Source organism: Macadamia integrifolia, chromosome 2 (genome assembly GCF_013358625.1).
Source record: "Macadamia integrifolia cultivar HAES 741 chromosome 2, SCU_Mint_v3, whole genome shotgun sequence".
NCBI classification, from domain to species: Eukaryota; Viridiplantae; Streptophyta; class Magnoliopsida; order Proteales; family Proteaceae; genus Macadamia; species Macadamia integrifolia.
In genome coordinates this window covers 9,825,539-9,850,090 of record NC_056558.1, presented here as the reverse complement: position 1 = coordinate 9,850,090, position 24,552 = coordinate 9,825,539, and the positions used below count along the sequence as shown (strand labels likewise).

Genomic DNA, 24,552 nt, shown 5'->3' with positions numbered 1-24,552 from the left:
TCAGCTGAACCCGAACCAATCAAACCCTTCGAATTCATGAATGTATTCTATACTGTATTCTGTAAGACCTATACATGAAAATTTGTTGATGCCCTCAATTTTCAGCCTGTTTTCACAATCGATTTTTTTATCTTTGTTATGGATACAGGCTTTAAAGTGCAGAGCGAGAAAATTTGGTATGAGTGTATAAAATATAGTGTCTACAAGTATGGAGACACTCAAAGAAACATGTAAAAGTAACCTGCACCTACAGATCTCATCATCATCTGGAGTTAGATCATGGTTAGGATTTCCTTCATCTGTCTTTTGTTGCAGAGGTATCCAAATCTGTCTCCAACTTTCAATGTTACCCCACATAAATGTTCCCTGCAAGAGGAAAAGAAAGGACATGTCAATCATCATAACTATATAAAGTGTTTCCTGTGGAGGAGCCTCCCCCTGGCCCTTGGCCCCTGTGCGTGCGTAAGGATCAATGGAAGCACATAAGGAAGCATCGACAGGGATGTCATCTCCCCCCCCCCTGGCGAAAAAAATGAACATTTTCCCTTTGTTTTGTTGTTACTTTTTGTGTACATTTCGTACTAATTCAAGGGCAGTTGCCATTTAGGGTTCCGATAAGGTAGGAAGATAGAGGGCTAAAGCACCTGGCCTTGGTTTTGCCTCGAACAATTTGTTAACAAGCAACGACTACCCACTTTACTTATCAATTCATCATTCCTCATCTTCACAAAGCCTCTATATTGCTCCATCTTTGCATAAAACTCTCCAAGAACCAATACCTTCAAGTTTTTCATGTTTTCAATGTCTGGTAGACTTCCAAGCCGTTTTCCGCAAACTTTTAATTCAATTAAACTAGATGGAAGCTTTAGTATGCACAAAGGCTTATCAGGTTGCTTATAAGGTCTACCAAAGATTAAGTGACGCAAAGATGTCATATTCTCCATTGACCTTGGCAAATGCACTCCACGGTTGCAAGAAAGATCTAATACCTCCACCTTTTTTAGCAGTCCAACACCATCAGGCAATGCTTTAATTTTTAGAATGTCCAAGGAAAGCTTAACCAAAGATTCCTTTAGATCACCAATGGACTGGGGCAACTCATTGAGTGACGTGCATCCCCTGAGAATAAGCTTCTGGAGAGAACTCAACCTACATATATTGTTTGGGAGTTTCTCAAGTGAAATGCAACTTTCCAAGGAAAGCTTAACCAAAGATTCTTTTAGATCACCAATGGACTCGGGCAACTCATTGAATGACGTGCATCCCTTGAGAATAAGCTTCTGGAGAGAACTAAGCCTACGTATATTGTATGGGAGTTTCTCAAGTGAAATGCAACTTTCCAAGTTTAAGTAAACAAGATAATAGAGCTCTCCGATGGATTCATGTAAATGAACCAACCTATAGCAATGATCAAGATACAACCTCTCTAAGCAAGGAAATCCTGTAAAGTCCGGAGACTTGTGCAGAATCTTACACTTACTGAGTTGAAGAACTTTCTATTGATGAAATAATAGTCAAACAAAGAGATGAATAGAAAATATTAATGTCCAATACTACTTCTGATTATAAATTCAGAGAGAAGAATAACCCATCCACTCTTATTTTTTGCCGCTCGCAAAGCATCCTTCCATTTCGATATAGTTTCGGGCGCCTCCTGGCTATGTCTCTGAGGCGAAATCTCGAAACATCCAGTTTGATACTTAATGTCTGATGGCGCAACCTTGAAGAAAATGGGTAAAATGATTTGACCAATTCCATGACATTCCAGCATCTGAGCGAGTTCCCGGAGGCACCATTTGCTTTCTATGTATCTTTGAGAGAAGACAGCAATCGAGATTTTAGAGCCTTTTATAAAATTAAGAAGCTTACTAATATGTTCTCCTTCGCGTAGATCTTTGCTGTCGATCGTACCACGGATTTCATTACGATTTAGAGCATCGTAAAGGTGACAAATGAAGATATTACGAGTGTCTTTGCCTCTAAAGTTGATAAACACATCAAAGTTTTATGATTCATCCCCTGACTCCATGATCAATATTTTAGTTGCAGGCAGAGAGATGTGATTGTGAATTTGTTAAAGAACTCTGTCTGTGAGGAGGGTAGATGAGTGGCGGTTTTGTTTCCTGCTTCTGTGCGGTCAGTCGAGAGGAGAAAAGTGGTGATTTGGGGATAAGAATTTGGGTAATAAGAAAAGGAAATTGCACCACAACCCTTTGTTGGCAGCCAAAAAAATGGAATAATTCACTTTCTTCTTAGGGTTTACAGATACCCTCCTAGATTATAGTATTTATCAAAATATCTTTTTAGATTTCATTTCTTTGGCTGCCACAAGGGTACTTGGCCACAATCCAGGCCGCACCTAAATTTCGTCCATAAGAAACTGGAGAGAGGGTCCTAAAAGGCAATGTTGCCTCTACACTACTAGCTCTACATCAAGTGGAAATGGGATTGAATTTTCTCTGAGTGAGAGGATCATTATTTCAACTCCCATTGAGAAAGTCAAGCAACGCGGCTAAGAAGTGAGTAGAATCACTTTCGGTGCTTTCGTGGGTCGCTCTGACTGGGTGGAAAAGTAAAGTGGGAACGCTCTAAATCTAAATCACTCTCTCAATTCTCCATTGGGAAAATTACATGATTATCCATTTTTTGGTTTCCATTTACAAAACTATCCACAAAAAATTTTGATTAACAAAAATACCCAAAATTAAGTTTGGATTTACAAAACTACCCACCCAAAGTTTCAGTTAACAAAAATACCCAAAACCAGGTTTGGGTTTACGAAACTACCCAAACTCAATTTTAGGTATTTTTGTTAACTTAAACTTTAAGTGGGTAATTTTGCAAAGAGAAACTTAATTTTGGTATTTTTATTAACTGAAACTTTTGGTGGATAATTTTACAAAGAGAAACCTAGAAGTGGATAATCATGTAATTTTTCTTTCCCCATTTTTCTCACTAAAATACTCCACTATCAATTTCTTTTCATAATCATTAGAGTGCACTTCCTTTTTAGAAAATGGGTGCAGACCATGTGAAGAGGGTTAATGGTTCGCAGACTTTGCACAGACCAGAAAGCCAATTTTCTCCCTTATTTAACCCTTTCCCCCCTTTTATGTATAGATCAAGTTTAGGGTAGCAAAGGCTAGATATAGAGGTTTATAGGTTGGACATGGGCAGGTCTAGGCAAGGTTGCGCGAAAGAGTGGGCATGGTGATAAGATAATGCACAGTGGATAAAGTTAGGGGTAAAAATTTCATAGGTTCTATCATTTTTATCAACAAAATTTTCCACTATAGCTATTTTATTTTTTTATGGGATGGGATATGATGTTATGCCTTATGAGTTGAATTCACAAGTGAAACAAAGTGGTTGAGGAAACCACCGCGAAGCTGCAAGGAGGCAAATTAGTGTTGTACAATCAACCAATCTGTCATATTGTATTTTAGATTCTCTTTCGGAAGTCATGATTGATAGTAAAATCAAAGTCTGAAACCAAGAACTTCTAAATATATTGATCATCGTGGATATTGGGCATAATAACACATCAATTTCAAGTGGTCCTCCCACTTTTTTTCCCACTATAAAATCAGATATGTATTAAAGTTTAAAAGGATAAAAATAAAAATACAAGAAACAAATGGGTGTACTTATGGAAATACAATCAAAATATAGACAAAAGACCTCCACCTTTGGCATTCCATTAGTAGGGGTATATAAAAACAATATCTAGGTCTGGACAATGCATCCATGGTTCTAAAACTTGGATCGAAACGGTATTGACTTTGATTGATCCCCCAACACACATGTATGATCCAAGAGTAAAATCGTGATAAAAAAATGATTAAAAAAAAAAAAAAAAGAGAGAAGATTTGTCTGATATGGTTTCAATTTGGATTGGTATTGAAATGATATTGGCCTTGACTATTCTCAAGTTCTAATTCTCTAATAATGTGAGAAGGAAAACCAATCTACAAGTTGAAATTCCAAATTTTGTCACATCTTTAGCAAGGAATTCCAATTGGGACAACTCAAAATGAAATATACAATGACACATCATTTCAACTTGTCCCTTAGTATTTTTTTTATTTTTTTATTTTTTTTTTCCCTCCTTACTACAAGATCATATTTTTGTATTAAAAGAAGAAAAAAGAAATTACAAAGAGACAAATGGGCATGCCCATGCAAATACACTCACAAAACAAGTAGAGGACCCCCACCGTTGACATTGTCATTAGCATGCATGGGTCCTCCACCGCTACCACCAAAAACAATATGTAGGTCTGGGCATTGCGTATGAAGTTACAACAATAACAACAATCTAAGCTTTATCTCAACTTAATGAGGTTGGCTACATGGATCCAAATAAGGATGTCAATTATGAGCTCGCATCAATAGGTCCGATCAAGCCTGGCGCATTTATGGCCTGACCTAGACCGGCCCAATTAATAAACGTGCGTTCACTGTGCAGGTAGCTAGCCCGACCCCCTTTATTAAAGAACAAACATATTCTCATATCATTTATCTTCTTTATTAAAGATTTTCTTCACCTTCTATTATGATGGTTTTTTGTATTAAGTTATAGTGATTTAATGTTCAAATTGAACAATTATGGGCTTGCAACCCACTTAAGAAAATAATTTTCAGGTAGGCATATTTAGAGCATGTTTGAGTCCTTTTAGATTTAAATAGGTCATAAGCCCCGTTAAGGCTCATTTAAGATAGCCCAATTAAAAATCCGATACCAATTGACCCGATTATAAACCGTACCATACCCTCTAAAGCTAAGCCCGACGAGATCGTCCAGGCTCGATCGGTTGACACATAATGGGACATGACAAATAAAAGATGAAAAATACAATATGAAAAGTGAGAGGTGAGAAGGTGAAAGTATCAAAGTATGAGAAAAAAAGACACAACCCAACAAGATAAGAGAATCTCAGCTAAATAGCGTCGACCACATGGATCCTTACTCTCTGATAGGTTCTATCCAAGGTCATACTTGGTATGAGCCCTAAATCGTGCATGTCATTCTTCACAACTTCTCCTATGGTCATTTAGGCTTGTCCCTAGCTCTTGTAGCCCCCTCAATTTGAATTACACTCTTTACTGGGCATCACTATGCATCCATTGATACCACCTCAAACGGTTTTTCTCGAAGCTTGTCATTATTCGGGACAACTCCCAAGTCCGTTATAATACACTCATTTCTTAATTTATCCTTCCTAATTTTGCTGCACATTCTTCTTAACTTCCTCATCTCTGTCACACACATCTTTTTTATATGACACTTTTTAACTGCCCAATATTTTACTCCGCATATTATGGTTGGACGCACAATAGTCCTATAGAGTTTTTTCTTAAGCTTTAAAAGGATACATCGGTCATACAACACCCCAGACGAACTTCTCCGCTTCATCCATCTCACTTTAATTCTTTGCGAGATATCATCCTCTATGTCGCCTTCTTAATTTATGATCGACACAAGATATCTAAAATAGTCCTTTTGCAAAATCTCCCTTTCCTTAATCTTCACCATTTCATTATCTATCATAGAGTGACTGAAGTTACACATCATATATACTGTCTTCGATATAATAGTTTTAAAACTTTTGGTTTCTAAAGTTGATCTCCATAGCTTCAGCTTAATGTTAATCCCTGCTTTAGTCTTATCGACTAAAACGATGTCATCCACGAAGAGCATACACTAGAGTACCTCATCAAGATGTTCTTGGTCAATTCATTTATGATAAGAACATATAGGTAAAGATTTAAAGATGATCCTTAATGTAATCCAAATCTCATATTAATCACCACAAATTCATGCATGTCCTTAATTATATCGACATATATACTCGATATTTTTCTCTTAGATAGGACATATTGAAATAAATTTCTAGGGCTAGTATTGCATTAATTCTCCAATGATATTAGAAGCAAAATCAAACTTGCTATCTAAAATTTCAAATTTTGTCGCATCCTTAACAAAAAAAAAAAAAAACAACAATGGAGACAACTCAAAAGGAAATGTAAAATGACACATCGCTTTCAACTTTCAAGTGGTCCAAGAGGGATGCGCCATAAAGACATGGTTGCAACTTGCAACTGACCCTAAGCTTAAGTGAGTTGCAAGGTCGCTCAGCTCGCTTAAGCTTGAAATTTTACCTTCAATTTCATCATATTTCTTCGGAAAACAATGATGAGCACTATGGTGACAGATCTTGATTTATTTATTTCTTCTTATTTTTTATAATAAATTATTTAAAAAAATGTTTTTGAGTTTGGTGGTTATATAATCAATTTCGGTTGTTAGTGGGGTGTGTCACGTGATAAATTGGATTAGCTGGAATTTTATAAAGAGGTAAATCATAAGGTGAAAGGAGTAGAAATAACCTCTCAACATTCTCTGGTTATGGCTTCATAGTATTCACCCCCTCAAACCTCACACATGTTAGAGTCTTGTGCACCGATCACATCTTTTAAGATTATGTCAATGGAGAGGACCAGGCGGTTCGTGAAGCCAGATAGGTATGGTTGGAGTCCGGGTGAACTCAGCGGATATGGTCATCCAAAATGGTCGTCGTAAATGCTTGACTCGCCAAGTTACACGTGCATTCCCTTCATTGGGCATGATATTTTTAGTTATATCCGCTTTTATTAGTCTACCCGGCATTCTTACAACTTATAAATGCATAAGCAAATCATAAGCAAGGATTGGCGAAAAGCATGAACAGAAATTACACATTGTTTAAAATAATTTTGAAACATCGGTTTAAATGATTTGGTATCATTTTTTTTTTTTTCCTATTTAACAAAAAGCCATTAACGAAGACCATCTTTTATCAAAACATAAAAAACATTTTGTAAACATTAGGCATAACAGAGTATGAAATGAGAAATGGTTTGGTATACTCATGTGTAGAATAGTTTTTAATTTAAATCACTAGGGCAAAGAAGTCATTTCACTAAGGTTTTTTATTTATTTATTTTTACCAACCGGCCTAATAATGACTAGCTGCCAAGGCCAGCACCAACTAGCCATGGGCAGCCGCTTATGGAGCAAGCACCACAAGGCTGTGGGCAGAGGCCAGCTTGCTGCTGCAGATTGGTCTCATCACTGGCAACAATGATAAAAGGAATGAAGGTCGTGGCCACAAGGGTGAAACGGAGTTGCAAGGATGGGTGGGGTGGTGGGGTGAGGTTGCAGGATAGGGTAGGGAGCGGGTGGGTTTCTAGCAAGAAGAAGAAGAAAGAGGGCCAATGCTTGTCAATCTAATAACAAAATGAAATAGTGTTTTTAATCTCACTTTTGGGACATATAAGCACATGCTCATTAATGTTCAATGCGAAAAGAACAGAAAATGGTTTTGAACAAAAAATCATAAATGACTTTCAAGTTCTTTTTTATTTTTGTGTTTTTTCCATCTTTTTTAAATAGAAATAGATTCCATAAACGATATCAAACATAATCAAAAACGCTTTTTAGAGCAAAAATAAAAAGAGAAATGATACCAAAGAGGGCCTTAATTATCTAAAGGAAGAAGTTTAGAAGCAACCAATTCTTTGCATCTTTATTTGTATCTATCATTTTAAAGTGTTGGCATTAGACCAGAAAAAAAAAAATGGTGCCCTCACGCTAGGGTTTAACGAGGTAGACCAACTGAATCTTAACTCTTATTCTAATAGTAATTTTGAATGAGATCATTTAACATGCATTTTCTTATCACTCTCTCAAATTATTCCAAATCTGTCAACAATGAATATGATCCAAGCATGGATAAGAATTCATTATTATTTAAAAAGATGTATTCAAATAGTCAAGGAAAATAAGCTTACAAAGAACTATTCAGTCTTTCAACAGATCTTGAAGAGAAAAAGGGGAAATTAGAAGGATATACGTCATACTGGTTAATTATAGTCTGGCGGAATCTAAGAACTTCATTTTATTTCAACTGATCAATAAAATTATATGGATGAATTATCAAAAATAAATAAATAAATTTATATGGATAAAAAATACATTAATTTGATGACTTTAGAGCAATCTACTCTGGAAATCTTTGTCATTGCTAGAGAAACAGAATACAAAGGAAGGTCAACTTCTATAGGTATATATCTATCCCTACGAAGATTGCTTCCAGTTGATTGGGCATGTCTAGCCAATCTAAAGCCAGATACAAGAAAGCATGAAGAGTGGTAGACTCATGAAAACTATTTTGGCCTAAAGAATTTGTAAGCTCATATAGCTTTACAACAGTAATTAACTGTAAAACGGAAAGTAAACTCTTCACACGAACAGTTAATGATGGTGGTTTTGCTAGGTAAAATTCTACCCCCAAATTTAAGGATAGCAATAGAGATCCTTAAAGACATATATACTCAATCGGGAGAGACATAATAAAATAGGGAGAGAGAGCTGTTGAGATTAGATAAAAAAGTTTGCTTTGTTGTGACCAAACTTCTTATTTATAGAGATTTTGTCAGCAGTGGATCCTAATTCTAGCCGGCCTATACTTGTCTCACATGGACGACCAACAAACAAACCGGGTCAAGTCTCAATTCGACCCAATTTGATTAACACAAACAGGTACCATAGAGACCCACCAGTTGATGCATCAAATATGTAAGGTCTACAAAAGGTGAAGCCTGCATCCATCAATAGAAGAAACAGATCTTCAGAATAAGCATGTAACAGAACTAACAAAGAGGAGGTAAGATAATCACACTGAAAAATCTAAAATTAAAACAATTTCGAAGTTCTAAAGGGGAGAACCATAAATCCATGGGAAGTTATAAAACGAAGAAAACTGTTAGGAAATAAAGACAACTGGGAAAAAAAAATCTATTCTTGAACAGGTTACCATGAAAAGAAGGTACACAACCAGCAATCACACTTACCATGAACTAAGTGAGGACCTGCCTTATTAACAATATTTTTAACACACATGACTAATTATTTGATGTGGAGGGGTTTGAACAAGACCAAACCAAGAAATGGAAAAACATTAATTTGGGCCAATCTCCCCATTGCAAAGGCTGACATTTTGCTAAGTTGTACATCTGGAGACTCGAGCATATCAATCAAAGGTCGGAAAGCACCTCTCTCGACAGTGTGACCTGCAAGAACCTGATTATTAAGAAACTACATTTTTTGTTTTAAGAGATTGAGAGGATACAAATTTTTAACATCAACTCTTAAAAGGCTAGAAGCAAGAGATTGGCCAGAAATAAATCACTAATTAGCAATGAAAATTTACAGAGGATATAAAAGCAAAAGCCTCCCTTCAATTTAGGAGAGGTCAGGGAAAAACGAAGGAAACGTAAACAAGAATTCAACTCTAGGAGGAAAATATATAAAATACTTTTTCATATCCAGCCCAAGTCATTCAAGATAAATAAATAGAATACATAACAATGTAATTTCACACAATTTATGGATAAAAATTGTTCCTTTTTTGCACTAAAAAAATCTCACAAAAGTCAAATTCCAGCCATAATAGGAGAAAGGAAAATTTTCTAATTGTACCAACCCACTCAAATCTATATCAAACAAAAATTGAATGGTACTCCCAGGATGCGGAATCACCAAGACTAAGATTTTTCAAAATAAGATTACCAATTCATTTTATTTATGAAAATCTGAAAATAAATTAATGCCAAAGACTTCAATTCATGGAAAGAAAAATATTAAATGCATTGCAGTTCATGCACTCCAAACTCCAATCTATTCATAACCAAAGCATGGCTAGTTTGGTAAACTCTGTCTTAGACTTCCTTAGATCATAAACACAAATAAAAATCTGTTTAGTGTTTACCATACCTTTAGAAGTTCTACACATGGACCATGTAAAGAAAATAACAAAAATTTCAGTCATTTCAAACATGAGCAGTCAACCAAGAGTTGTGGGTTATCTCAGAATCGCACAAGAAGGACTACCTGGCCACAGAATCATCTCAGATGGAAAGAAAATCAAACCACAATTCAGTCAAGGGCCTCAGGCCAACAGGAATACCCAAAATGAGTAAATCTTAGTCCAATCAATGAATAAATTCTAAGAACAAAAAAACTTGGGAAAATTCACAAGAGTACAAACTCAAAGTGGCAAAGCAAATATGGGAATCTTTTGGGATCAATTCACTCTGAATCTAATCTCAAAAAAAAAAAAAAAAAAACCCAATGGAATACATGCATTTAGCAAACAAATCCAACAAGATCAAGTAAAGAATAAAAAATGATTGACTGAAATACCAAATATATGGGGGTAGGCTATTTCTGATTCATCCAAAATGAAAAGGAGGCAGGGGACTGTGGATCATTAGCATTGTGTTCAAGTTCAACTCTCTCAAACCCCTAGCAGAGTAACCATGAGTGGTGGAGTCGTGAGACTCATAGGACTCACAGCCACCAAAAGCCCTATACGGGCTGACACCGAAACGAAAATCCCCACCAAGCCTCTGCCCGTGCTTTGCCCCCATCACCAAGAGCTGAAACAGGGATTTCAGCCCCTTTTCAAAACTCAAATGACCTCCACGGACACATTCACGACAAATACCCACCCCCTCGGGCACTTCAACGGGGAGGAACCCATTTGAGCATTTGAACGAGCACATCACGCGCGCAGCAACTATCCGACAGACAAGGCAAGCATTTTCCAAACGGAGACATTGAAGTTTAGGCTAATGGCACAAAATCTTACCTGATTCAAACCTTTTGTCCAAGGATGGGTTGAGAGGTGGCGGAGGAGTTAAGCAAAGCTTTCGTGCTATTGACAAGGATGTTGTCTCTGTCTCTCTCGATCATCTCTAAAATATGAGAACAGAGACCAAGCCCAAGTTGATTCTTCATTTCTCTTCCCAACTTTTTTGGGTATAATTTCTATTCCCATTATTTGAAAAAAAAAAAAAAAAAAAAAAAAAAAAAAAAAAAGTCTCTTGGAGGAAATTATTGATGAACTCCATTTCTCCTTCCAATTTTTTGGGAATAATTTCTCTTCCCATTATTTCAGAAGACAAAAAAAAAAAAAAAAAAAAAAAATAATTATAGAGCCATTATTTCTCTTCACAAGTATCAAGTGTGATAAACAAATTTTTATCACTAAGCACACCTTGGGCCACTCACATGGAGTGTTTAGTGTTTTTCACTGCTTTTAGTGAAAATTGAAGGGTTCTCATTCAATCCCGGTATGACCCGGTCCATGCAATTATGGTATCAGTATGAGCCCGCACGACTAGTTAGGCCAAGGGCTTGGATTAAGAATGTGAATTTAAAACTAAAACCATTAACCAAAATCAAACTGAACCGTTTACACCTAAACCGCAAAACCGTTTAGTAAATTGTTTGGTTATGGTTTCAAGTTTCAGGCCGATTAGCTAAACGGGTTGAAATCGAGCTGAGCCGGCTAACCCGTGGTTTCAACCTGAATTGAAACTGTCAAAATCGAACCGTTTAAACCGTCAAAACTGATCCGATTAACTTGTTTAAAGATTAAATAAGGTGGTTGCAAAATATCATTAGTATCTCATTGGATTCAAGATTGAGTACTGCAAGCCTCCAAGTAATTCTAGAGGTAGCTTGCTCATTGTTTGGAATGCCGATTAAATTAATTCAATGCACTAAGTAAAATGTGTACTGATAAAAATATAATTTTTGCTTATACTATGGCATATTAAATATAAATTTTTCAATATTATAACACATTATTTGGGAAGGGGGGAGGAGAAGAAAATCACTGCTGTAAACATTACTTACTAACTTGTTAGATGCACTTGAGATTTGTTAGATGCGTTTGAGACTATTTTCTATCAAAATATTTTCTTTTGCTTAGTTGTTTGGTTGTTTTAACAAAACATAATGGTTTGCATTTCACATTCTCAAGATTGAATCGTTTATCACCAAAAGCAAATTTTAGTGAATATGTGAATAAACTAGCAAACCAATTGCTAACCGTTTAGAAACTGTATGGAATAAATCGAAATCAAAATTGTTTAAAACCGTAAAACCGAAACCGTTTACTAAATGGTTGCGGTTTCAGAAAGTGCAACAGTTTAGTAAATGGTGCGGTTATGGTTTCAGCCAAAATATATGTGAATCGAACCGTTTAAATCGAAACCAAACTGAATAACACCCTAAGTCTGGATACCCGTCATTAACAAAAAAAAAAAAGGCAAATTTTTGCCAAGCAAAGTATACTGTTTTCAAAGGGATTTGAACAAGTAAGACACTTTCTAAAGCAATTTACCCACTAAGAATCACTAATGGACCAAACCCCCTTGGTTCTTGGACAGATTCTCTAAAAACTCAATCCTGATTTGAAACCAATAAATCATCATTAAACGCAGATTTAACTCAAATTTCATAAAAATCCAGGTTGATTTCAAAATCTGTAAAAGGATTTACCTACATCCACAAGTGCTTTTAGAAAGTTCAAGAGATCCCTTTGGCATTGAATTCTGGAATAATACTTGTGATTTGAACTTATCCTGCTTTCCATCCCCAAACATTGAATTTCTACTTTGCATGTGTACGTTTTTACATTTTTCTTTGACTTCTTATTGATTTTTTTTTTTTTGGGAAAAGGTTGGGTATGCCGCTGATATCAAGTATGCTAGAACCCATTGTGTTTATCTCTCTCTTTCCTTTTTCTGAAATGACCCTTATATCCTTCCTGAATGATACTCTATCATGTGTTCTTACTAGTGCTATCCGCTAGCATACTTGATATCAGTGGCATACCTATCCCTCTCCCTTTTATTTTTTTTTTATAATAATTTATTGTTGAGTTTATTCCATTAGCCCTTTTTTTTTGGCAACAAGGTCTATTTCCGTTGCCTACCACGAATAAGGACTTAGAATTAGGCAAAGGGATGAACAGTTGCAAGGCCCGCAACACATTTTGTGGAATAATAATTTTTGTTTTTGTTTATTTTTTTGCGAAAAGATAATTTATATTAAAAATTATAAGAAATATTAATAAAACTAAAGAGTATATCCACCTAGGACAATACCATCATCAGAATTCAGAACTCACTAGCAAGAACAAAAACATACAACAACTGGAAAAAGGAAACATATATAATTTAGGGAAGAGGGATAGGTATGTCGCCGATATCAAGTATGCTAGCGGATAGTACCAATAGGAACACATGATGGAGTATCATTCAGGAAAGATATGAGGGTCATTTCAGAAAAAGGGAAGAGAGAGATAGACACAATGGGTGCAGCATACTTGATATCGGCGACATACCCAACCTTTTCCCATAATTTAGATATTTGATTATGTTGCACTTTCCAAGCATCTAAAATGCCAAAAGGCCACCAGCAAGTAATGGAAGAGAAACAAAGACTAAAGCCTCTAACAACTTAACCAAATCTTTTTGGAAAATGGTAAACACAATCAAATCTCATATTTAATTTAAGGTAATTTACAACGCCATCCCCTGGAGAATGCCACAATTATAAGACCACCCCTTCTATTTCACCAAATTAGACTCAGACCCCTTACCGTCAGTCACTGTTAAATGATGCTTTAAAATGATGATTTTACCCTTCTTCCCTTCTTATATGTCTTACGGCATTGTCTTGCTAATCGTCATCCTTGTGAACGACCTCTTCCTTGATCGTGAGACCCACTCATGTCACTGTGGCGACCTTCCTTATCACTCAATGAATCATCAACGCGACGACGACATTATCCCCGAAGGTTTGTGGCAGGCCACCGCCTTTCTCATTGCCAAAGGATCTCAGTTGTGCTGCTGTCAGTGCCAAAGATATCCCGACAAACGCATCCGACATCTAGCTACCAAGCTCCCTTAATTCCTCCACCACCTACGGCATCGGCTCCACCAACTCCAGAAGACCTAACATCTGGTAAACAAGAGCAATTCTCTGACTTGTTTGATGGAGCAAGCTCAACTAACACTTCTGCCTCATGTTCAACCATAACCCCAGTTTTGTGTGCCTCCTCTTGGTTAGTTGGACTATCAATTTCCCGTAATCGAGATGCAGGGAGTACAACTGAGGAATGCCGAGATTTACTCACCTCCCAAGCATCTGCCAAAATAACCAAATCTTCATGGCCAAAAATTCTCAGAGTCTGATAGAGCCGTTTGGCATACTCGACACTTTCAATTCGGAATCTAGTTTCTAAGGGGATGACATCAAGAGATCAAGTTCAGAGAGAATCAGTGGATGATGAAGCAGATGAGTAAGAAGACGAACAGAAGGGATCGTAGTTGATGTTCTTGAGTGCGTAGCATCGTTCAAGCTTTGATGACTTCCGCTGCTTTGGATCCAACATAGAAGCTTCATCTTCCTCTTTCCCTTCCCCTTTTTCACAGTGATGGAAAAGTCGCTAGAGATGGAAGTGACTCATCAGATCTACAACTCACAGTTCCCAAGATCAATCGAGATGCCGCTACAGCTGCTCTGAACGATCGCCGGTGGTCCAACAATTAGAATTTGGGTCAAAGAAATATTAACTTATTGCAATTCCTTAACAGTGACTGACGGTAAGGGTCCGAGTCTGATTTAGTGAAAGAGAAGGGGTGTTCTTATAATTATGACATTCTCCAGGGGGGGCGTTGTAAACTACCCTTTAATTTATCACAACATATATGACTGGCTAATTGGAGTAGGTGGACCTAATTGTGTGAACCCATTGAAAAGAGTAAATTGAGGCATGGTTTTAGTTGTCAATATTGGACCGGCCATATAGTATTGATATTGACTGAGACTAATTTCAATTCCTGATTGATCTGGGATCAAGTATTGATATCGGAATAGGGATAAAATAATAATTTAAAAAAAATTACCGAAAAACAAAGGTAAAATTTATCGATCAGACCAATACAGGCCAATCTAGGATCTATACTATACTGATAACTAGATCCATTGATGGAGGTCACATTGCCAAGCTATGAAACACAACATAACTTTTCCTTTTCCCTTTCTCTTTATGGGATAAAGCATAACCTTTTAGAACCCTCATAGGAAGGGTTGGGCTCCTCTACTGCGCACAAGGGGCGGCAGCGTAGATCGGACGCTTAGGAGCACCTCGAAGCGTGCACCCAAGTGTTGGGTTCCGTGACAAGGCGCTCCAGGGCATCTGATCTACGCTGCCACCCTTTGTGCTTAGTAGAGGAGCCGGATCCTTATAGGAATGCATAGAAGAGACCAAGGTAACAATAGAACATTCAACAATCCAATCATGATAACACTCATTGCACATTTAAGATAGAAAATAAAAATAAGTGTTAAAATCGTCTGTAGTGAGGGGGTGAGGTGCAGTAAGCATCCAACGGCTAGGGTGCACCTCATCACTTGCTGCAGACAATTTGAACTCAAAGAATAATGCAATCTAATATTCCAATAAATCTTGGTTCTACTCATCACCAAAAAAAAAACTCAAACATTGTTTCAGTCCCAAAAAAAACTTTAAAAAAAAAAAATAATATTCATAAGAGATGAAAAGGAAAAATTATTTAATTAAATTACCTGAATTGTTAGGCCAGCAGATATTCCGAATGGTCTCCATTATTTGGGTGCTCTCTCTGACCCACACAAAGAAATGTATCATTAGCCACCGATTTATGAGACCTAGAAAAAAGAAGAAGCAATTTAAGGATTAGATTAGAATGGAAATGTTAAAACCTCATCGCACAACACACCAGAAATAAAGCAAATTCACAATATGAACTCGTTGAGCAACAGAGAAGAAGGTCCGACCTCGTACCTCCTCCTTCTCCTCCTCCTCCTCCTCCTCATCATCATCATCAATTATATCTTATAATCTCAAGAAATCTCCTACCAGGACAATGGCATTCAGTACTGAATTGATGAGTGTCAAACATTGGCCCCTCCTTTACCAGGAAGAGGTTCACCCCTCTCACTGCGAATTCAATATCAGTATCTTCTATAAATCCTTTGTAATCATGTGCTATGTCAATAGCATTTTTTCCTTCCAGCTGAAACCCGAACCAATCAAACCCTTCGAATTCATGAATGTAGTCTATATGGTTCAGATGGTTCAATTTGATGACGCCCTCAATCGCTACCCCAACACGACAATCAGTTATTCTTTCATCTTTGTGATGGATACGAGAATCGACTTCCAGAGAGATGTTTTACATACTCCAATGGAATTTCCTCAGGTTTGTAATGGTAGAAACCTAAAGAAATATGCATAATTAACCTGCAGCTACAGATCTCATCATCATCATCATCATCATCATCATCATCAGGAAACTGGTATCTACGACCCCTAGGATTTTCTTCATGTGTCATTTGCTGCAAAGGTCTCCAAATCTCTCTCCAACTTTCAATGTTACCCCATATAAACGTTCCCTGTAAGAGAGGGAAAGAAAGAAATCTCTTGTCAATCATCATCATCAATTTGGGAATAAACTATAATTGATTATAATAATAGCCGTTCCAATTGAACTCTTCTGTGGCACAATACAGTGTTCGGCGTGCATCCATTGGTCAGAGCTGCCTTAGCATGGAGATCAAGGAGGTCACAGCAGCCCAAGACAATTCTGGGCATTGGATACGCGCCGAACACTGTTTTGCGCCACAGAGGAGCCAAATCCGGTAGGACAAGAGAGATAAATTAACCACCTGCTGGACTTGTGTTAGTCTTGAGCGATTTGTTACCACCCAGCTTCGTCTACTCATTTTACTAATCAGTTCAGAGAATTCATCGTTGTTCTTTGTCTTCACGAACCCCCTAAATTGCTCTATCTTTACACAAAATTCTGAAAGCCACAATTTTTCCAAGTTTTTCATGTTTTGCATCTCTGGTAAACTTTCAATTGTGTTTCCCGGATACCAAAATGAATTATATTAGAGGGCAGCTTTGGTATGCACAGAAGCATGGCACGTCCACCAAGGAGTAAGTAACGTAAAGAAGTCATACTCTCCATTGATCCTGGTAGATGCGTTGGTTGATAGTTGTAACAAAGATTCAAGTTCTCCAACTTCTGTAACAGTCCAACACCATCAGGCAGCGTTTCAATTTTTGTTAACTCCAAGAAAAGCTCAACCAAAGATTCTTTTCGATCACCTATGGACCCAGGCAACTCTTTGAGTGACATGCAACTGATGAGATTAGAATCTTGAGAGAACTCAATTTACATATACAGTTTAGGAGTTTTTTAAGAGATTTGCAATAATCCAAGTCCAAGTAAAAAAGCTGTTGGAGCTCCCCGATGGATTCATGTAAATTAATCAAAGAAGTACAACCATTAAGATACAATTTCTCTAAGCGATGAACTCCCGAGAAGTCAGGAGACTTGTACAAAAACCTACAATTACTGAGTTGAAGAACTTTCAATCGTTGAAACTTCTGTCAAACAAAGAGTAGAGGAATAAAAAATATTAACACCCAAAATTTATACTCTCGATTATAAAATCAGAAAAGAAAAGACAAATAGCACTCACCTTATTTCCATGCCAGTTATTCCAAGCTTGTCCAAAAAGCCACCATTTGAGTCGAGTATAACTAAGTGTTCATGATAAAAATTGTCAGATAGTTTTTTCAAGGGACATGTCTACCAACTGAGCTATCTTAACTTAGAAGGAAGACATTGAAAGCTCCTCCATAAGGTTGCTCCATCAACTTGTAGCGATCTTAGTTCAGGCATCTTCTCAAAATCTTTAGTATGTAAACAAGTACTGTCATTTCCATCGAATTTCAAGAGGAGAGCTTCAACGATTTCATTCCCCTATAGAAAAATAAAATAGTCAATGTAAAGAAAACAAAAATATTGTTAGAAATACAAATGTAGAGGCTTCCTCAATGTACACATACTTATTGCATATTTGGTCCTAATGCACTTTATTTTAATATCTATTTATAAATAATTAAGATCACATGCTTACCAATAGTGAGAGCAAAAGTAAAGGAAAATAAATAAAAAACATCCATGTAAGTAGCTCTTACCTTGCAACCGTTTAATACCTTCATGATATTATCACAAGACCATAACCGGCTATGGTTATAAGGATCCTCAGGCCTTTGATTGTAGGCAATTCTTCTTCCCATATCTCGAATTTGATCGTGCATCCAAAATTCCTTATGATTTATCCATGTATCTAACTGACGAATTTTTAAGAGAGATTTTCTCTTAAGAACTTCCATACGGTATCTCGGTGCAAAGCCACAAGCTTCCCATATAGAAATTACGGTTTCTACCTTCCATCCTACAAATAAACATGCAACATCGAGAAACATGGCTTTCTCAATATCATGCAGATTATCGAAGCTTATCTTCAACTTTTCATAAACAGCATCATGAGGAATTTGTTTTAGCATCCGAAGCATGGAGTTCCATAATAACTTATCTCCCTCATCTTTTGTCATAGATAAATCAGAACCCAAAACCTCCAAGGCTAAGGGCAACCCTCCTGTAGTACCTACTATATCAATAGAAAGCTCTATAAAATCATCAGGAGGTTGGTCTGTTGAAAATGCATACAAACTGAAGAGTCGAAGACTTTCTTCCTTGTTCAATTCTGCAGGCTCATATATTTTTCTATTACTTTTAGGAACCCCACTTAGAACACTTTGATCTCTGGTCGTTATGATTATCCTACTTTTAGGACCAAACCAATTGAGGTCACGAGCCAACCAATTTAATTGGGTATGATCACCCACATCATCAAGAATGAGAAGAGTTTTCACATTTTGAAGTCTGTCTTTTATGAGTCTTGATCCTTCTGTAGAACTGCATATATTTGTTTTCACCCGAGAGATGCCGTAAAGAAGTTTCTTCTGCAAACTAATTTTACCATTTTGTTGTGATGCTCGCTCCGTTACGTCCTCAAGAAAACAACTCTTGCTAAAATTTTCAGAGATGCAGTTGTATACCGCGGTCGCAATGGTTGTCTTCCCAATGCCACCCGGACCACATATCCCTAGAAACTGAACATCCATAGAACTGGAATTTGATGTATTTGATAAAAGAGATAATACAGATTCTACATGGGATCTTAGTCCAACAGGATGTTTAGCATCGATCAAGGAAATCTTTTCCAATCGGATCCAAGCATTTTGAACAACTTCCTCAACTAACTCTGATTGATCATCCCTATAATTAGTTAGAAATGGAAGTCACAACTCACAACTCACAACACAATTGGAATTGAAACTCAAATGCTAAAAGAAAATATGAATTAGATATGGTTTATATAGTGATATCCAAAAAAGTAACTGCTAAGACTTACCCATCGTCAAAAACCCATCCACTCACATCTCCTGCCGCTCTCAAAGCATCCTTCCAAATTGATACAGTTTCGGGCTTCTCCTCGATGTGCATCTGAGAAGAAATCTGAAAACATCCAGTCTGATTCTTAACGTCTGATGTCTTAACTTTGAAGAAAATGGGAAAAATGATTTGACGATTGGCTTTATGACATTCCAGCATCTGAGCGAGCTCTTTGAGGCACCATTCGCTTTCAACGTATCTTTGAGAGAAGACAGCAACCGAGAGCTTGACTCCTTTTATTACGCTGAGAAGCTTCCTAATATATTCTCCTTTCCAAAGATCTTTGCTGTCAATGAAAGCACGGATTCCACGACCCTTTAGAGCATTGTAAAGGTGGCCAACAAAGATATTACGGGTATCTTCGCCTCTGAAGTTGATAAACACATCATAGTCAGAAAATCCAACCTGTGACTCCATTAATATTGGAGTTGCAGATAGAGAGTTGCTTGATCAAGGTATATGATTGATGGAGAAATTGATGGTTTCGTATCTTGCTTCTATGTAGACGGAGGAGGGGAGGAAAGTGGCGAACAGGGGAAATTGGGGAGGAGGGGAAATCGTTTGGTAATAAGTTACCTGTATAATTTACAAGAGGAGAACCATATTGGGTTGCAGGAAAGTCAAGCACGGAGGATAAATAAATTAAGGATAATTAAACAAGTATTCCTGTATGGGATAACTAGAGAAGGTCCTCCTGTTATTCGTTAATTCATTTCCCGGAATTTCACCAATCACAGATGAGACTTGAGAGACTCCGCCGAGGAATAAGTCCCAATCCTGGTCGGCATCTGTAATATTATAACAGAAATGCGTAGCGGACGCGACAACGTTTAGATACGTTTAGATATTTCACTAAAAAGACAAAAGGCAAAATGAGAGAGAGAGCCAATTGTTTTGGCTTTTGGGTTTGGGTGGATGAAATATTATATCATGCGTTGATGACAGAAAACTATCTTGGCCTAGTAGCGGCAGTTTCTGTTGAGGATAGAGTCTCTAGAGGGGAGAAGATTGTGGATTCTAACCTTGTTTAATGCAAGTGTGTGTAGGAGTAGCTGGCTTCTTTTTTTTTTTTTTTTTTTTTTTCTTTGGGAGGATGAAGCATCAATAAAGACAGCCATTTTTTCATTTCATTATGCAAGAATCTCGTCCCACCAAAGCACCAAAAAAAAAAAAGGTTTATGATCAAAACCAGAAGCGAAGAAATTGCCGTTCATCGACAAGCTAACATTTGTATTTTTGTTTCTATTTCCTTCCCTGAATCCTTGCCTTTATTATTATTTGTTTATTTCTCCTGTATTTCAGTTAGAATCATTTGTACCATTATCCTGTCGAGATAAGATTCAAAACCATGACGGAGACAAGACCCATATATAAATATAGCACAAATATGAAAGGATGATTGTGAAAACCAAAGAGATGGCTAGCACTGGTTTCCCCTCCTTATTCTCTCTCTCCGTCTATCCCTTTTCCAATCTCTAGCTTCAGCTCTGCGAGGTCGCCACTAAGGCCCCAGTCGTTGAGATGGCTGTCGATACCACATTGTGTTGAAGAAGTCCCACCCACTCCACGCTGTGTAGAATTGCTCCCACCCAACCCATATTGAAAAACTCCTTGATGCAGATCTTGTCCCACCAGCCCCACGATGTGCAGAACTGTTCTCCCCTGATCCATGGGGTGAAAAACTATGGCAATCCATTCCACGCTGTGCAGCATTGCTCCAATTCGGACGACCCCCACGTCCACCGCTATGACAAAGCTGGACAAATAAAGAAGAAAAGGAGGAGGAAACAGAGAATCCGAGATCCCAAGCAAGCTAAACTGTGGAAATGTAAGCACAGCCTTAAGCCTGCAAGGCTGCAACTCGAACCCAGAAGTCAGAACCCGTAGTACCAAAACTCAGTGGGATTGAAGTAGGCACCACAATCAAACCCTCTCATCGCATCCTCATCTTCTTCCAGGAACCCATCGACCTGAAGATGATTTTAGAATCACATGAGTAAAATCCTACTTATATTTTTCTGTCTATTTAAACCCCTTGTCTCTTTCCTCAATGTGGCAAAGAGGAAATGGAGAAAAGGTTTCTTGCATTTTTTTCCCCCATTATTGAGAGAGAGAGAGAGAGAGAGAGAGATCAGTTTACCCAAAGATCGTCTTCGTCTTCTTCCTCGCGGTTGAGACCTGCAAATTTGGGAATCTTGTGGGCGAATCCACCACGTGCTTTGGGCCTATTGTTATTTGGTTTGTTTCGACACGCATGCTAGACATAACAAAGAACCCGTCTTCATACAGATTGATCAAAAACTAAGATTTTTTTTTTCCCCTTTTCGATTTTGACTAAATTATGAGATGGGCTTCCAGTTCGTTCGGATTTTTTTCTTCTTTTTCATTACCTTTATTATTGTCTTGTTGAAATTTCTCTGAGTGTGCTTGCTACTGTACCTATGAATCCACAGTTTCCTCTCTTCTGCGTTGTACCTTCTTCCTTTGAGTCTGCCTTTCTCTGCGAATGAACTCTCTGCAGCTAACGGCCTCGAAGAAAATCCATGATTCAGGTGTGATCTTGTAATTGTCTGAAAACCCAATTAAAGAAAAATAAATCATTAGATTAATAAAACAGAGGAAGAAAGCAGATTTGGATTATGGATTGTGGTATTTAAGGGGGTTTTTATTTTAAGGAGAGCTTTTATGATTTTGGATCACACATCGTGCTCAGCTTTTATCTCCATCCAAGGGTTGAACTACAAGTCTACAACCATGCATAGCCTCACATAAAACTCTTCTCATTTTTCTTGTTTGATCTTTAAGGCACAATTTCAACATGTTTTGCATGCCTAAAAAGCTTACCAATGATTTGCTAAGACCACGAAGTTCAATTAAACAAGAGGGCAGTTTTGGTAAGTACAGAAGCTTGTCACATCTACTTAGGTCGATCTAATGCAAAGCCGACAAATTCTCTAGTGACCTTAGGAATTCCACTAGTTTATCGCAATGTGAAAGATCCAATACTTCAAGCTTCTTTAACAACCCAACCCCATTAGGCAATGCTTTAATATTTGTTTTGTCCAATGAAAGTTCAACCAAAGGTTCTTTTAGATCACCAATAGACTCTGACAACTCATTGAGTGAGATGCAAAGAGTGAGAATAATCTTCTATCAAGTATGTAAAGGCATCCCTATTTCCTTGGCTGCTCTAAGAGCTCAGACATAATTGGAACAAATCAATAACAGACAATCAAATCATTTCTCATTTTCTCTTCGATGAACAAATTTACCGAATGCAGATTTGAATATCTCTAGTACATCAGAAATAAGTTGTAAAGTAAAATTGATGTACACACAAAACCGGGCTCTACCCTCTAATGCATTCATCAGGGCTTTAAATAGCCAAACTTACAAGACATGTGGGACCTAGGACATGAGGCCTTCACATGGACTTACAAGACATGTGGGACCTTCACATGGACTTACAGGACATGTGGGACCTAGGACTTCACATGGACTTCACATGGTGTGGGACCGTATGTCGGGGGTGTCGGCATACATAAATGCTTACTGCAAACATACACTCATACATACACATACATACTCATACATACACTCATACTGCTTATTCAAAGTGACATATTATCATCAGAGTCGGACGAACTGCTGACTGGGAAGAAAACAACTTTATCAAGGAGCCAATCATGATAGGCTTCCATGAGGGTAGCAATGCGAGGACAAGGAAGTTGGCCATTCTGATGTAGTTCCCAAGCTGTATCGACAGTATGAAGAAGAGGAGCCGGAACTGATGAGGCCGGATATCATTTACTGTGCACAGAGTATGAAGAAGGTGAAGCCATTCTGAACGATGCTGTCTTCTGGTGGTGAAGAGTGCATAGGGCTTTATTCCAAACACATGGTAATCTGTTGTGTAATGAATGTAATGGCACGGGTGTAGATCTGGAGGGTCAGTAGTTTGGAGGATGGCTGGAGGTCTATGGAATAGGACAGTAATGTAATGCATAGTCGGATCAAGGGGATCGGACTGTGGGAGTAGAGAGGTGAAAAGATGAAACCAGGTTTCTATAGGAGCAAAGAGCAGGAGAAACTGGAAGATGGTCAGGTTTGGTCGATGTGGATCAATAGGTGAACACCAACGCATACACATGAATTGGATAGCTTGAAGGGGAAAACACAGTGCTATGGAGTAGGCCGTACATAAGTGTCAGAAGATACACTTAAATATAGGAGGTAACTCTTGTAGGTCATAGAAGGAGGTAAAGGTAAAAACTGTAAGATAGGGGAAGTCTGGGTGAAAGGTAGAACCAGCAAGAAACAGACCTTCACGAAGAAGGGTAATTTCGAACAATTGAAGAGCTGTAAGGTTACTATAGGTAAGAATTGCTTTATAGGTTATGGTATGAAGGATTTCAGGAGGAAGCTGAGGAGGTATGGCACAGCAAAGGTTATGGCTAGGTTGAGAGGGAGATGAAGAAGAGGCACCTGGGGTTAAAGGATAAAGGATTGGGATTACAAAAAAAGAAGGGGTAGAACGAGAAAGGAAATCTGCCAAAACATTCTCTTTTCCTTTTATGTGTTTAATGTCGAATGACCACTTTGAGAACCATTGAGCCCATCGAAGAAGTTGATCATTTGGAAGTGTGCGTTGCCGGAACTCAAGCATGCGAGGAAAACTTGACATGTCCAGTTCAATGAGGAATCCGTGTCCAATGAGATGAAACTGAAAATTTTCAATTGCACGTCTGACTGCAAGAATTTCCTTAAACGTAGAATGATAGTGAGCTTCAGATGGTTTAAACGAGCCACTCTTATAACCACAGAGGGTTCGTTTGGAATCAGGAGCTTCTTCAAGTAAAACTGCACCCCAATGAGTATCACTAGCATCAGTTTGAAGAATACGACGGCCATCAGAAGGAATCTGTAAACAGGGGAGATTTTTAGAGATGTTTTAGAGCCTGAATGGTTGCTGAGTGTTCAGAAGACCAAGGAGGAGCTTTCTTTCTCAGGAGTTGATGGAGCACAGACGTATGTCTAATTTGTTGAGGAAGAAACTCTGTCATGTAGTTGACTATACCAAGGAATTGCTGGACTTGATTTTTTGTCAGGGGACCTTCAGGAAATTGCTGTAGAGAAGCTGCAATATGAGGTTGAAGTTCATATGTTCCTTTGGTAATAGTAACACCAAGAAAATTAATGGTAGAAACACCAATTTGCATTTTCTTTGGGGAAAGCATGATTCCATAGTCTTGAACAATCTTCTGGAAGTGCTGGAGAAGGGAAAGATGTTCA

At 37.7% G+C, this 24,552-nt stretch overlaps 1 protein-coding gene across 12 annotated transcripts in view; it reads right to left on the bottom strand.

Annotated features, from left to right (window-relative positions):
* Positions 1-8,746: 8,746 nt before the first annotated feature.
* LOC122068193 (disease resistance protein RUN1-like) overlaps positions 8,747-24,552 on the bottom strand; it is a 34,887-nt gene continuing 19,081 nt past the window's right edge. For 4 of the 12 annotated variants that reach the window (XM_042632064.1, XM_042632070.1, XM_042632093.1 and 1 more), the window contains 7 exons: positions 21,401-21,830; positions 19,220-21,230; positions 17,435-17,718; positions 16,613-17,339; positions 15,722-16,339; positions 15,491-15,592; positions 8,747-9,114 (listed from right to left, as the gene is read on the bottom strand). The gene's annotated coding sequence lies outside the window, so the exon portion shown is untranslated. The remainder of the gene's footprint in view (positions 9,115-15,490; positions 15,593-15,721; positions 16,340-16,612; positions 17,340-17,434; positions 17,719-19,219; positions 21,231-21,400; positions 21,831-24,552) is intronic. The other 8 variants (XM_042632110.1, XM_042632117.1, XM_042632128.1 and 5 more) reach the window with 5 other exon arrangements.